This window comes from Phytophthora cinnamomi (assembly GCF_018691715.1).
Source record: "Phytophthora cinnamomi strain GKB4 chromosome Unknown Contig110, whole genome shotgun sequence".
NCBI classification, from domain to species: Eukaryota; Oomycota; class Peronosporomycetes; order Peronosporales; family Peronosporaceae; genus Phytophthora; species Phytophthora cinnamomi.
This window is the reverse complement of record NW_027151043.1, coordinates 43377-58390: the sequence shown is the minus strand read 5'-3', so window position 1 is coordinate 58390 and position 15014 is coordinate 43377.

Sequence of the window (15014 nt, the reverse complement as noted above, 5' to 3'; positions counted from 1 at the left end):
TTATGAGCCCAAGCTACGCGGACACCGTCAAGCTCGTGGAAGATAACTACTTCCACTGGGAGTTCAACATGCGGATGAAGCTCTCGCGCAAGGGACTGCTGCCCCACATCATCAAGGCAGAGTTCGACCCGGTGAGCAACCGCACCACGGATGCATGGAAGACCGACGATCTGAAAGCCCTTGGAGTGATCGCTGGCGACGTCAGCCTCACATTCCAAGTCTACATCCGTGGTGCGATGACTGCGATGGACGCATGGACCATGCTCCAGGAGCAGTTCAACCGGAGCACGCTCAAGAACCGACTCCTCGTCACCAAGAAGCTGCATAACTTCAAGATGGAGCCCGGTACGCGGTTCACGACGCACGTGGACCGATTCAAGGAAATCGTGCTCCAAATGGAGACGATTGGTGAGCCTCTCGACGAGACCCGCCAACTCGTGCTGCTGCTCGGCAGTTTGACCGATGAGTACCGGATGATCAGTACCGTGCTCGAGAACACGCCGAACATGACGCTCTCGTACGCAATCCAAGCGCTCGCTGGTGTTGAAGCCTCGGATGAATCGTCATCGGCTCAAGAGAAGGCGTTTGCTACGAAGAAGAAGGAGAATTTCAAGCATCGGTTCAACGGCAAGTGCTTCTACTGCAAGAAGACTGGTCACAAGGAATTCGAGTGCCGCAAGAAGAAGGTCAACAACGAACGTGGGCAAGTCGCGCAAGCTGCGTCCGACTTCGCGTTTACGGCAACGGGTGCGATGGACAAGTCGGAGTGGCTCGTGGACTCCGGTGCCAGCTCGCACATGACCAGCGTCCGGGACAAGTTCGTGTCCATGAAGGAGCTGAAGACGCCAGTCCGCATCACGATCGCGGATGGCACGAAAATCGACGCAGTTGCAAAGGGCACCGTCGGAATGAAGCTGATGGACGGAACGTCTGTCACGCTGTCGGATGTGCTATACATCCCTGAAGTTGATGGAAGCCTCATCTCGGTTGCGAAGCTGGCCGAGAAGGACGTCGTCGCGCAGTTCAGCAAGGACAAGTGTGTCTTTCGCTATGGCGATGCTACCGTCATGGAGGCCAAACGTTTTGGAAACGTCGACAAGTTGAAGACAGTGGGGGGCGAGGTGTGTCGTGCGGCGACGGCATCTCGTAAGGAGCCATGGGCCGTTGTGCACGCCCGTCTCGGCCACATCCCGTTCAAACGTTACGAACAGCTGTTGACCATGGCAGACGGAGTGCCTTGCGTTTCGGATGGTGTCACAAGTGGTACCGTCTGCGCAGGCTGCTGCATGGGCAAGATGAGAGCGGACGACTATCCGCGCCACCCGGAGAAGCTCGTCAAGAGTGCAGGCGTACTGGATCTGGTTCACACGGACGTGATGGGTCCGATGCAGACCAAGACACCCGGTGTCTGCACGTATGTGGTAACCTTCATTGATGACTACTCACGTCACGTGACCATCTACTTCATGAAGGCCAAATCGGAAGTGCTGTCGAAGTTCAAGATCTTCAAGGCGGCAATGGAGAATGCAACAGGCAAGGCGATCAAGCGCCTGCGTTCTGACAATGGTGGCGAGTACACGGGCAAGCAGTTCAAGGCCTACCTCGACCGCAGTGGCATCAAGCATGAAAAGACGGTGCAATACACGCCTCAGCAAAATGGACTGGCTGAGCGCATGAACCGAAGTTTGGTGGAGATGGCGCGCTGTATGCTCTACCACGAAGCCATTGAGAAAAAGTGGTGGGCCGAAGCCGTAAACACGGCTGCGTGGATCATCAACCGGCTCCCCAACTCGGTGAACGTCAAGACGCCCTACGAAATTGTGCATGGAACCAAGCCGCAGCTCAAGAACATGAAAGTATTTGGTTCAGTTGGCTACGCGCACATTCCCGACGAGAAGCGCCGCAAGTTGGATGCTAAGGCCTTCAAGTGTCGATTCGTTGGCTACGAGGATGGTGTCAAGGGATACCGAGTACTCAACGTGGCGACGGGAAAGGTGCAAATCGTGCGCACCGTGAAGTTCGTGGAAACAACAAGTCTGGATGACATGGTGGAGAAAATGGAGCTGGATGACGACGAAGTCAAGGTGGAGCAGCCCAGCCATGGTGGGTATCAACCGGACGAGTCAGGACAAGTCGTGCCAATGGATTCTGAAGTTGGGGACGTTATCCCACTTCAACGTGACATGGGCGTAAACGATGCGATCGTGCCATACGGATCGACACATCATATGATTACCCGATCGCATGCTCGCCACATTGACGAGACAACGGATCCTGAAGAGGCAGGCGCTCGCAAGAAGCAAGTCGTGGCACCCTCGACTACTGGCACGAAGCGCCAGAAGATGATTCAAGGCAGAGTTCAGGTTAACGAGGACCAATATGCAATTGAAGGTGGCCAAGCAATGGCTGCAACGGAAGAGGTCCCGACGTCATATGAAGAAGCTATGGCGAGTGCGGACCAAGTGGAATGGAAGAGGGCTATGCAGAGCGAGTTGAAGTCGCTCGTAGCAAACAAGACATGGAAGCTGGTGCCGAGACCAGCTCACCAACGACCGATCGGCTGTCGCTGGGTATTCGCATTGAAACGCAATGAGAAGGGACAAGTCATTCATCACAAGGCCCGTCTCGTAGCCAAGGGTTACTCGCAACGTCACGGCGTGGACTACGAAGAGACGTACGCCCCGCTGGCTTATCTCAACTCGATTCGCGCCAAACTGGCGAAGTGTGTCGCAGATGGATACGACATCGAGCAATGCGACGTCGACACCGCGTTCCTGTACAGCAAGCTGGAAGAAGAGATCTACATGGACTTGCCAGAGGGACTCCGAGATCTCTTGACTCTTGCCGAAGAAGATGGTGAAGAGGACGTCGTTTGCATGTTGCTGCAAAGTTTGTACGGACTCAAGCAGGCGTCACGAATATGGAACGAAACGATTGACGCGCACCTCAAGGTGATGGGATTCAAGCCTGCTGACGCCGACCCGTGTGTGTACACAAGAGGGGATGGAGACAACCACTGCATTGTGTGTCTCTACGTGGACGACATGCTGATCGCATCGCGGGACAATGCGGTGATTACATCGGTGAAGGCTGGAATCACGGAGAAGTTTCGAATCAAGGACCTCGGGCGCGCACGTTTCATTCTTGGAATTGAGATCGACTACAACATGGATCGCAAGACACTGAGGATCTCTCAACAAGCGTACACCGAGTCGATCATCAAGAAGTTTGGGCAAGAGAACGCGAAGCCGTGCACATCGCCTATGGAAGCTGGAGTTCATCTGACCAAGGCCGACGAACCGCAGGCGGAAGAAGAGAAGACCAAGATGAAGTCGAAGCCCTACCGATCGCTGGTGGGCAGCCTGATGTACCTGGCATGTGGAACACGACCTGACATTTCGGTCGTGGTTGCCAAGTTGAGTCGTTTCCTGGAGAACCCTGGCCAGAAGCACTGGGACGCCGGAATCAAGGTAGTGCGCTACCTACTGAAGACCAAGGACGTGGGCATCACGTACGATGGGTTATGTGGAACCGAGCTCGTCGCCTACTCGGATGCGGACTGGGCCGGCAGCCGCGACGACCGTCGTTCCGTAAGCGGGACGATGTTAATGATGTGCGGTGCTCCTGTGGTGTGGCGTTCGACGTATCAGAAGACTGTCGCGTTAAGTTCTACAGAGGTCGAGTATATGGCGCTGAGCGAATGCGTGAAGGAGTGCGTCTCGATGCGCCGTCTATTGAAGGACATTGGCACTGAACAAGTGGGGGCTACGGTGATCTATGAAGACAACCAAGGCGCGATGGCATTGGCGAAGAATGTTGGATACCAAGCTCGCACGAAACACATCGACATACGCTACCACTTCATTCGCGAGAAGGTGGTGAGCAACGAAGTCGCGCTGGAGTATGTGGAGACCAAGAACCAGCTCGCTGACTTCATGACGAAGGGTCTATCGTCGAAGACGCTCCGCTACTTGATGATATGTAGCAACGTTGGACCCAAGCTCGAGACATCGAATTGAGTGGGGGTGTTGAGGTTGCACTTCGCTGTCTGATCGACTGGATCCCTACCGCGAAGCAGACGGCCTGCGCGTGCTGGCACGTGCCACCGGGGTCTGTGGTTGAAGATGGGAAGATCTCGCAACCTGATTGGCTGGACTATCTCTGATACTGGAATGTGATTGGACGACAACTTCAATTTGGGTGCTTATGATTTGCATGTGTTGAGTCAACCGTTTTGAGCCGCAGCCGTGACTAGGCGGATCAGTCTTACGACTGGCAACTTCGTTTGGACCGCAGCCGAGATCGTTTGGACCACATCTACAAGCCGCACCTACTAGGGAACATTGCATACAGTAGGGACTGCTAGCTGGCAAACACACTAACCTAAATCGAGCTCACTTTCGGATTTCCTTCCAACTACTCACTCGACTACCAAGCCTCATTCGCACACTCTCATTTATGATTACGTTCGACGGCTAGTATCTGGTGAACGGCCAGCAGCCAACACGCGCTTGGGGGACGCCACCGCCTGCCAAGATGTGCTCCCGCCCGGGTGTCTCCAGCTTCCCCAGTAATGCCGAACAAGCGTTTCTCCTTAAAAGGGCTGTGGACGGTTTGTTGCTCCAACGCGGTTTTTGTTTCATCATCAAACCATGAAACGAAGAAACCTCCTTTTGTTACGTTCCACTCCTCAAATATGACAATTGGGTCGTTGCAATCATTTTCAGCGGGGATTTGGTTGGAAGATTGGTCGTAAAAAGAGACGAACAACACCAAAAAAAAGTTCTCGGTTTGATCCGTTTACTCTATCAAAACTCTTTCGGCATCACTGTTCCACCCGGAGGCCGTGTACGTCTGTCACGTGGCTGTTAAGTGTCTTGAGCTCTTGAGTGAAAGTCCACAACTGAGTTTGAATTAGATGCTCGAAGTTTTATCTACGCTCCTCGTAGTCCTAGGATCTCTCGTAGTTCTCCTTACAAACTAATTACCCACTCCTTGTACCAGATATCCCAGTAAGTCATGGCGGCCCCGCAAACTTCCCGACGAGCGCACATACAAAGAAAGAGTGGGCCTACCTTGTTACAGTCTTGACAAACGTACGTCGTCGTTGACGCGCGATGGTTTCCAGTCCGCAAGACCGAGCAAACTTTGCATGAGCGCTGGTGTCGCTTAGTCTGTGTGCCTTCGTTCCGTCATTCATCGCTCTGACGCTCCGAGTGTTCGCAGTGCTGCCCCCTCCCCCCGACGGGAAGAGGCTCGTAGGCTGGTTCAGCAGCGCGTGGGGGTGCCCCAAAAGCGTTGCCTTCGTACATGTCCGTGGGTTTCAGCTGGCAAAGCTGCAGATGAAGCGTTATCATATACTTGACGTGCGTTAATGGGCGCGACTCCTTACTTTTGTGGTAGCCTTTGTGGATGATATAGCCATTGACTATGGCCAAGACGATAGGCCCCAGCACGAAGGACTTGTAGTACTTCTTGAAGCTCACCGCGCGCTGCAGTGAGTAGCGCTGCAAGCGCAACCGGTCGTGGACGTTGTCCACGCCTCCCATGAAGACGTGGTAGTCCTTGATCACCCTGGGGCACGGGACCTCCACCTGTTGAGCACCATCCTGTTGCACTACAGCATGGAGGTGCCCATGGAGATCTCCAACACGCTTGCAACGCATGTTGCACGCGCTGACTGCCCCCACCTGTCTGACTCATTGTGGGAAGCCCTCCAACGACTGTAAATAGTCATTGGAGAAGCGGCGATAGCTACAATGCTGCGTACGCTATCGCCGACGGAGCAACATGGTGTTGCTCTGGGGTTCATCATGAAGGAGCAGCGTGACGCTGCTTCCTCAGTGACGGCGTCGTCAGGGACGACACCGCGTGCTCAACCATTAAAGTTGAGCGTAAGCAATTACGTGGAAAGAGAGGCCGAGCCTCTCCTCCGATGGCTTGTCGAGCTTGACACAGCCATAGCGGCTCGACGCATCGTCGACCCGCTGTCGAACGTCGAGTTCGCCATGTCCTGCCTTGGCGGACGCGCAAGGATTTGAGCGTATGGGCGCCGACTCTCCGATCCTACGTGCTTCAGCACGTACGAAGTATTCAAAGAGGAGCTCAGACAAGTGTTTGAGCCCCCGCAAAACGAGTTCCGGTCGAGGGCGGAGTTCCTCGACCTTCAGCAGGGTAAGCATGACGTTCATGCTTACGCGCAGCGCGCACGATACTTGGTATCAAACATCGTGACTAATCCAATTGACGAGGCGGCTAAGGTCGTCACGTTCATGACGGGACTTCGAGATGGGCCCATGAAGACCTATCTCTTCCGAGAGTACCCGAGTACTGTCGAAGCTGCAATCACACTTGTCATGGAAGAAGCGTTTAGCCTGCGGTAGGCTAAACTCCATGCAAATGTGCCGAGGCCGCAACCGCGCCCGGTAGTGAGGACGGGAGGTCCAGAACCAATGGACCTCTCGAACGCAACAACGGCTGGTTACCAGCATCAGGGAGGTAACGTGCGATACTTCCGTTGCGGAAGGATCGGTCACTTTGCACGGGAGTGCACAGCTCCCATGCCCCCTGGAAGTGGCCGTCGTGGCGATGCCGGGCATCGCCGCGGACCAACAAAAAACACGCGAACATCCAGTAGGCGCGGGGCGCCCTACTGGTAATGCGGTCACGCGCACCGACATTGGGCACGCGATGCTGAGGACTGCAGCCCCCAGTGAGACTAGCTCTCGCTGCAAGAAACAAGATGACAGGCCAAACCTAGTCATCTTGAAGGTTTACTCGAAGAGAGCGAGTGGCAGCGGCGCCTGTTGATTCTACAGTTATAGCAGCCGATGTCAGCACAACGGAGCAAGTTCCCGGCCCGACCCTGGCGAAGGCAGCGCGTAGGAGGCGTGCAGCAATGACGGCGTCTCAAACAGAACGACGCCGTGCGCGAGACAGAGAGAGGGCCCAGGTCAGAAGGGCGAACATGACGGGATCCCAACGCGAGCGTCAAAGACGTAGAGATGCAGAACGCCAACGAACACGTAGGGCTCTACTAACCGAGGCCGAACGAAGCACAGCGCGTGAACAAAGCCGTTTACTACAGGCCGGTAGAAGAGCCAACCAAACCGAGCAACAACGGGAGATCATGCAGGAGACCGACTGTCTCCTACATGCACAACATCGACAGCAGGAAACGCCTGATGAACGTCAAGAACGCCAGGAACGTGACCGTGTTCGCCAAGATTACCGTCGGGCTGCGCTAAGCCAGGAAGTGGTCGAAGCGGAGAGGGCCGACCGCCGGGAGCATCAAGCAACGGTTCGCGATGCTCAAGAGGAGGAGGAGAGAGAGGAGCGGCGACAACAAGAGCGTATACGGCGCAGTATCCTTCGCTGAGGTCATGCACTCGCGAACCAGGAGGATTTCAGAGTCTCTATGCTCAGCGGCGACAACATCATCAATGGTCGCCACACACTGCCTCCGACTACGGTTTGCCCTCATTGCAACGCGTGGAAGTGGCCTGCAGAGTCCAAGAAAGGCTGTTGTTTAGAGGGAGCGGTGCAGCTACCTTCCCTACCAGCTGCGCCTCCGCGATTGCACCAGTTGTACACGGACGCCGTGTTTCGGCGCCGCATCCGAGCCTACAATAAAGTGTTTGCCTTCACGTCGATTGGGGCTTCCTGTAGCAGCCGGTACAACTTCAGGGACGTGAACCAAGACGAGAGCGTTGCGGGACAACGAGGCGTATACACGTATCGCATTCAAGGAGCCATGGGTCACTACCTGGGCTCTCTACTTCCGCGTATCGATACGTTCACAAATGAGCCCATGCCTCCCATGTTTGCCCAGATCTACATTGTCGATCCAGACATGCAACAGCGATCGGAGCGACGCCGAGGTATCTTCGCTGACCTCGATTCTGGAACGATGCTGGAGATCGAGCAAATGATGGAGGAGTGCAATCCGTTCGCGCAACAATATCTCAACTTCGCGGAGAAGCTGCGCGCCGACCAGGCGGCGGGAAAGGAGGTGGTTGATATGGTGTTCCGGCTACATGAAAAGAGGTCGAACCCGCGAACCCACAACCTACCAACGGTCTCGGAAGTTGGAGCGACTCTTATCGAGGATGGCAACTTGGACAGCCCGCGCGACATCCTTCTGTGTGCAAAAGATCACTCTCTGTTGCGCCTTTTCGAGACACACTCTGTGTATGACCCGTTGCAGTACCCACTACTTCTTCCGCATGGAGAACTGGGTTGGACCTACACAGACGTGTATGCGAACAACGTGATACGCAGAAAGAAGCGTGAAATGTCCCTCCGCGAGCATGTAGCCTACCGCTTATTTCAGAAAGTCGGTGATGAGTCGGTACTGCACCAAGGTGGACGATTATTTCAGCAGTACTGCGTAGATCAACGAGCCAAGTGCGAGCAAGAGCAACTGCGTTGGGTGGCATCCCATCAAGCCAAACTACGGGCCGACCAGTATGGCGGGGTTCAAGACGTTCTAAGTGAAAACACGGCGGTTCTGCGCGAGGGAGAAGCTCTACTGACGGTGTACAACCGCGAAACGGGGGCGCTACAGCACCCAGACGAACCGCAACGTCGCTCGGGACACTTCCTGGACCAAATCGGCAAGCGCATCGTTCTACCAGCTACGCATTCGGGGAGTCCGCGGGCCATGTACAAGTCTTACCAAGATTCCATGGCTATCGTGCGGGAGTACGGGAAACCGGACGTCTTCGTCACTATGACGTGCAATCCTACGTGGGACGAGATCCAGGAGAAGATACCGGAGCCAAACCAAAGCGCACAAGACCGCCCGGACATCGTAGCCCGCGTTTGGCAGCAGAAACTCGCGGCGATGCTGAAAGACTTGGATGAAGGCGTACTGGGACGTGTGCTCGCTCGGATCTACGTAGTGGAGTTCCAGAAGCGGGGGCTCCCACACGCACACATTCTAATCATTCTCGCAGACGAAGACAAGCCGCGTACAAGACAAATCATCGACAAGCTGTGCTCTTCGGAGCTCCCGGACGCCGAGATCAATCCCTAGCTGTACGAGACCGTACTCACATGCATGATGCATGATCCATGTGGCGCGGCGAACCTCTCCAGCCCGTGCATGAAGGACGGACAGTGCACGAAGGGATACCCGAAGCCGCTGGAAGAGGTTACACAAGGAAACGTGAACGGGTTTCCTCTCTGCAGACGTCGCCGTCGGCCTCCAGGAGTACTCAAGTTCAAGGGAAGGGAGTACGACAACGCCACCATTAACCAGTGGGTGGTTCCATACAACCCCTACCTATCACAGAAGTACAACTGCCATATCAACGTGGAGGTTTGTACAGCCCTCACAGCAGTCAAATACCTGTACAAGTACGTCTACAAGGGGTCCGACAAGGCTGTAATAACTGTGGAAACGGTGGGCGGGGAGTCGAACGGTGCAAGGATGGATCCCAACGAGATTCTTCGGTACCTGAACGCAAGGTGTATATCTCCGATAGAGGCATGTATGCGGCTTCTCGACTTCTCCGTTCGAGGCAAGACGCACTCCATTGTACAGCTGACTATCCACCTGGAGAACGAGCAATTTGTGACCTTCCGTTCGAGCGACAACCCGGATCGAGTTCTCACGCGTGGTCGCCACTCGATGTTGACCCGCTTCTTCGAACTGTGCGCGAGTGAGGCCTCGGAGAATCAAGTGGCAAAGACCATGGTGTACCAAGACATTCCGAAGCCATTCCGATGGGATGACAAGGCAAAGAGATGGGTTCGTCGCAAACAATACCAAGCGGCGCTTGGGCGGATGGTTCATGTTACCCCTCGGGACATGGAGCGATTCTACATGCGTGTACTGCTGTGCCACTGCAAGGGGCCACAGTCATTTGCCAAGCTTCGGACAGTGGATGGTGTTACGTATGCGTCGTACGGCCAGGCCGCACTCAAACAGGGCTACCTTGAAGACGACGCAGATTGGATTGCGTGTATGGAAGAAGCCGCTGCCTTCAAGATGTCGAAGCAACTCCGCCAGCTCTTGGCGACGATCATTGTTTATTCTCAAGTTTCGGAGGTTCACTTACTATGGAATCAATTCTACGAGGTTTTTCACAAGACTTCGGGCTCACATACGAGGACTTGGAAGGACAGGAGAACGAAGACATGATTATGTTCCACACACACGCAAGGACCTTAACGACCTGATCCAGATCAATGGCTACGTAGTGGCGGACATTGACCTCCCTCAGCTGGATGTATAGCCGCGGCTGGTGCTGGATTCGCTGTTGCGGAACAACCTCATTCGACGCGAATTGGAGGGGTACCAGCACTCTACGCTTCAAGCCATTGTGGACCAAGAAAGCCAGCTGAACGATGGCCAACGAGCTATTTACGACGAAATCATCCAGGCGGCCGAAGCACCCGTTCAAGGCAACAAGCTGTTCTTTATTGGCGGTGAGGGGGGTACAGGAAAGTCGACTCTGCTGCGGCATACCCATGCAAAGGTGCGACTCTCCGGGAAGATCGCGATTGCAGTGGCATCGAGTGGAATTGCTTCGCTGTTGCTCATGGGTGGGCGCACAGCGCATTTAACATTCAAGATACCTCTCAGGCTGAACGACAAGTCGACGTGTGCGATTTACAAACAATCGCGCCTCAAGATGTTGATCGAGCGGGCCAGTTTGGTTATCTGGGACGAAGCTCCGATGACGCACAGGCACGCCTTCGAAGCGGTGCACAGGACTTTGCGTGACATCATGGGTAACGACCAGGAGCCTTTTGGAGGAAAAGTAGGTGCACTTTCGGGTGACTTCCGACAGATTTTACCGGTGGTAGTGCGCGGCACACCAGCGGAGACCATCGACGCGTGTCTGAAGTCATCTACGCTCTGGCGACACTTCAAGCAGCTGCATCTCACGGAAAACATGCGTGTACAATCGGCAAGTAACGAAAGCACCGCCGCAGAGCTCGCGGCTTTCTCGGAGTTTCTCCAACAAGTCGGAGAGGGTAGGCACGAGGTCAACAGGTCACTGGGCAGGGACTTTGTGAAGATTCCGCGCGATAAGCTGATCGACAACATCTACGAAGAAGGAGACGACATTGAAGACGAAGAAATCGCACCTGGAGCTGTTCCACGGGGTTTGAAGAACATTATTGATAAGATGTACGCCGACATCAACGATCCCGAGGTTGCTACGGACGAGTACTTCGCCAACAGGACCATCTTGACGACTACCAACGCCGTGGTGCACCACATCAACCAAGCCGTCTCTGAACGACTCTCCGGGGAGGCCCGCGAGTATCTATCGGTGGATTCAGTGGATGACGACAACGAAGGAAACTTCTTCGAGCCGGAGGTGTTGCATTCGGTGACTATCAACGGTATTCCTCCACACAAGCTTACATTGAAGGAAGGCGCACCAATTATGATGATGAGAAACCTGAACCCCGACTTGGGCCTCTGCAACGGAACACGACTGCGGGTTGTGCAGCTCAAGCCTCACGTTATTCATGCTACCATCATGACTGGCGAGCGCCTAGGCCAAAACGTTCTAATTCCAAGGATCGTCTTCGTCAGCGATGGGGACGCGCGCGAGTTCCCCTTCCGCTTGCGACGTAAGCAGTTTCCAGTTGTACCAGCGTTCGCCATGACCATCAACAAAGCCCAAGGCCAAACTGTCCAGAACCTAGGTTTGTATCTGGCGACACCCTGTTTCTCCCACGGACAGCTCTATGTTGCGTTGTCGAGAGTTACATCCAGGTCCAAGTTCAAGGCTTTGATCGAGTGTCCAGAGCTGGAGGAAGACGATGGTGCATACACTGACAATATTGCGTACAGGCAGATATTCGAAGGTGTTTAGGCGAAGCAGACATTCAGCAATACACACTTCATAATTACATAAAACAATGCCTTTTCTTCAAGTACGTTTCACTTTAGCAATGTATCCCTTTGACGAAACCATCCCCCCGCCGGAGCGAAGCGGAGGCGGGCGGCCCACACTACTGTGGCCAAACCCACAACCACCGCCGCGAAGCAGCGGCGCTCGGCTAGCCCTCTACAACTAACAGAGTATCGTGTATGTTTGTCTGCTGTGCATCCGTTTCCGCCCATTGGGCATTTGCCTGACGTAGAGCATCTTCGTACCGCCCTGCATTAGCGCATCATCAACCTGCCCTATGGCATGTCACCATCATCCCGACTGGCCTATCTTTGCCCGATATTACAACATAACCATGTGTTATATTTATAACGCGCTCTGATTGGCCGGTTGATTTGCCTCAGCTTTCACATTTCCTTTTTTGAATTCCGCGCGCGGCGGAGCGAGGAAGCGCTCGGACGTCGGGCGCTACAGCAAGCCCCACAGGACGCGAGCGCCGCACAGCGACGACGGTGAGCTGCGTCCGCGACATAGCAACCTGTACATATGCGCGATAGCGCTATAAAGTTAATAGAGGACGACCTTCTGGGCGTGAGCTAAATACATAATATATTATTACTGCTCTGTGATTGGTCGAAACCTCTCTGTTATAATATATAGCTATTCGGGGTGCCACACATTTCGCGATACAGCGCGCGAAATACAAGACGTGCGCTGGACAGGAGTAAACCCGGACGTTCAAGCACCTCGTACAGGACCTTCGAGCACCTCTTCATACTATACCTCCAAGCACGTCATACAGGACCTTCAAGCACCCCCCCCCCCCCTTGACCTTCAAGCGCGACCTGCCGGACCATCAAGCACGCCGGACCTTCAAGTACTTCGGACCTTCAACCCCGCAGGACCTTCAAGCACCGAGCGCGATCGTGTAGTAGTGGGGCGAGCTGGAACAGCGAGCATAACGGGTTGGGACGAACTGTATACCCACCGGAGCAATGCGATGGAGCGAGCCGGGACAGCGAGCGTAATGGTCGCCGACGAACCGCACACCAACCTCCACGAAGCGGCGGCGATCGGCTAGTCCTAAACAACTAAGCCGAGCGACATGATTTCCGTCCGTAACGCATTCCCGTCACGCGAATCCGGATTTCTTATTGGCCAAAACAACGCTTAGCTGCCAAGCACAGCGATGGCAGCTCTGATTGGCCAAAACAACTTTTGTTGTGTACTTGAATTAGTGTGGCGCTCCAAACTATTATGTGGTACATCAACATTTGTGGCACACATAGCAAAAACATATGTTGGCGCCATTTACAAAGTTGAACAGACTTTTAGGTAGTATAGTTGTATTACCTGGCCTAAACCTTTAACGAAACAGTAAAGTGTTTTAATAAGGAACACACAACAATGTATAAATCCATATGAAGTTGGTGCACTCAAGGCCATCGCAGAAGCATGAAGAGAGCTGTCGGCCAAGACCATCACAAAGTGTTGATTGCATTCGACCTCGGTAGCGACGACCGACATGAACTGTATCCTGCATTAAGTCAGTACATGCTAAATAATCTAGACAAACCTTTAATGCTAAATATATCAAGTGTTCCTTATTGAGGCACTTCACTGTAATCCTAGACACCTAATACATTTTATGGAAACAGGAGTATAGCTGTTTGGATCATTGCGGCTATAAATGTTTGGTGCATCTACCGGTATTGCCACTTCATAAAGAAATCTATTTACATAATGGTACCGACCAGTACACGACTACCAATCTTGATGCGGTGGGGTGGTGGCTAACACGAAACCATTAGATCACGGGTTCGATATTCATTGAGTGTACCGTAAATCAGTTCACCGCAACGCACAGCCTCAATGCAACACGTAAAAACTGTCAAGATTTCGGCAAAAACGGTGCAGGGTTCAGAGTATGGGGATGCCACAACGTCTTCATCTTAATATTTGTATGGAAAAGGCTAAGCATCTCTTCGAATCCGCAAATTATGCGATGACTGGCCACGTTTAGTTATTACGACGCCGTAAAAGCTCAGGCCGTGTTCGACTTGTACAGATAATAACTGGATTGGGGCGTAACCAGCTGCTTCAGCTGCAAAATAGCAATTTTACCATAAACGTGGAAGTCGAACACAAATATGCGCAAAGAGCTGCTTTATCCCTAAACGACTGGTTCCGAAAAGCAGGGTAGGGCTGTTTTTCAAGCGGTCATTTCAATGTCCTGCCAGCAGCGACCACATGATGAGATGTAGTCCACATCTCATCTTGCACAGTGGAAAACAAGCATGGTGATATCAAAAATGACGAAGAGGCGCTCTTGGACCCAGAGGAGAACCAATTTCTTCAGTTCTAAGTTATTAGCGCGCGTAACAACGCGTCGTTAAGAACCGACAGCGCCACCATTACTTCTCTGCATCAAGGCAGCGGTAGCCTGTACCAGCCACGAGGCATCGTCGTCACCACCGCCCATTGCGGTTATGCAAAATGGTACTCCCTGGAGGATTTATACCTCTCTTTAATAAAACAGGTTAGTATTTATTATGAGGCGACCGGATTTGCGGTTGCTGCATCTGACGTTTTGAAGTCGAACACGCCCTCAGAATTTGCCAACAAATTATATAGGACGGGAAATTTTTACGAGCGTTCCAATGTACCCGTGGTTTACGGTACCTGCTTTGTTTGGCTTTGGCCAAGCCCACCGGAGCGCAGCGGAGGCGGGTGGGCCCACCCAACATAGACCAACCGCCGCGTAGCGCCGGAGCATGGCTCGTAAATCTATAAGAGAGCTTGGGGAGTTGGTGACAAAACACTTCCACTATATCCGGTTGTGTTGTTGTAATGAACATTATTTCGACCAACCACAACTCAATATGTTTTTGCTTTCGGGGCCATCTCCAGCTGCGTAGTGAATACGCTCGAACCGAGGCTACGTTGTTCGGTCATATATGATCTCCCGCACACCCGTAGCAGCTACGGCGTAGCTTCAAGCATGCGTCTCAGGACCCAACTATCCTGGTCTTCTTGACAGGTCCCAGCAACGACACGCCGCTTTTCGCCGCAGGAAAAATGGCCGGTGAACGCCGGTGTGGACATAATCAGCTCCGGGCTGAATAGTCTGTGAAGGTGTTGTACCCAACGCTGTCG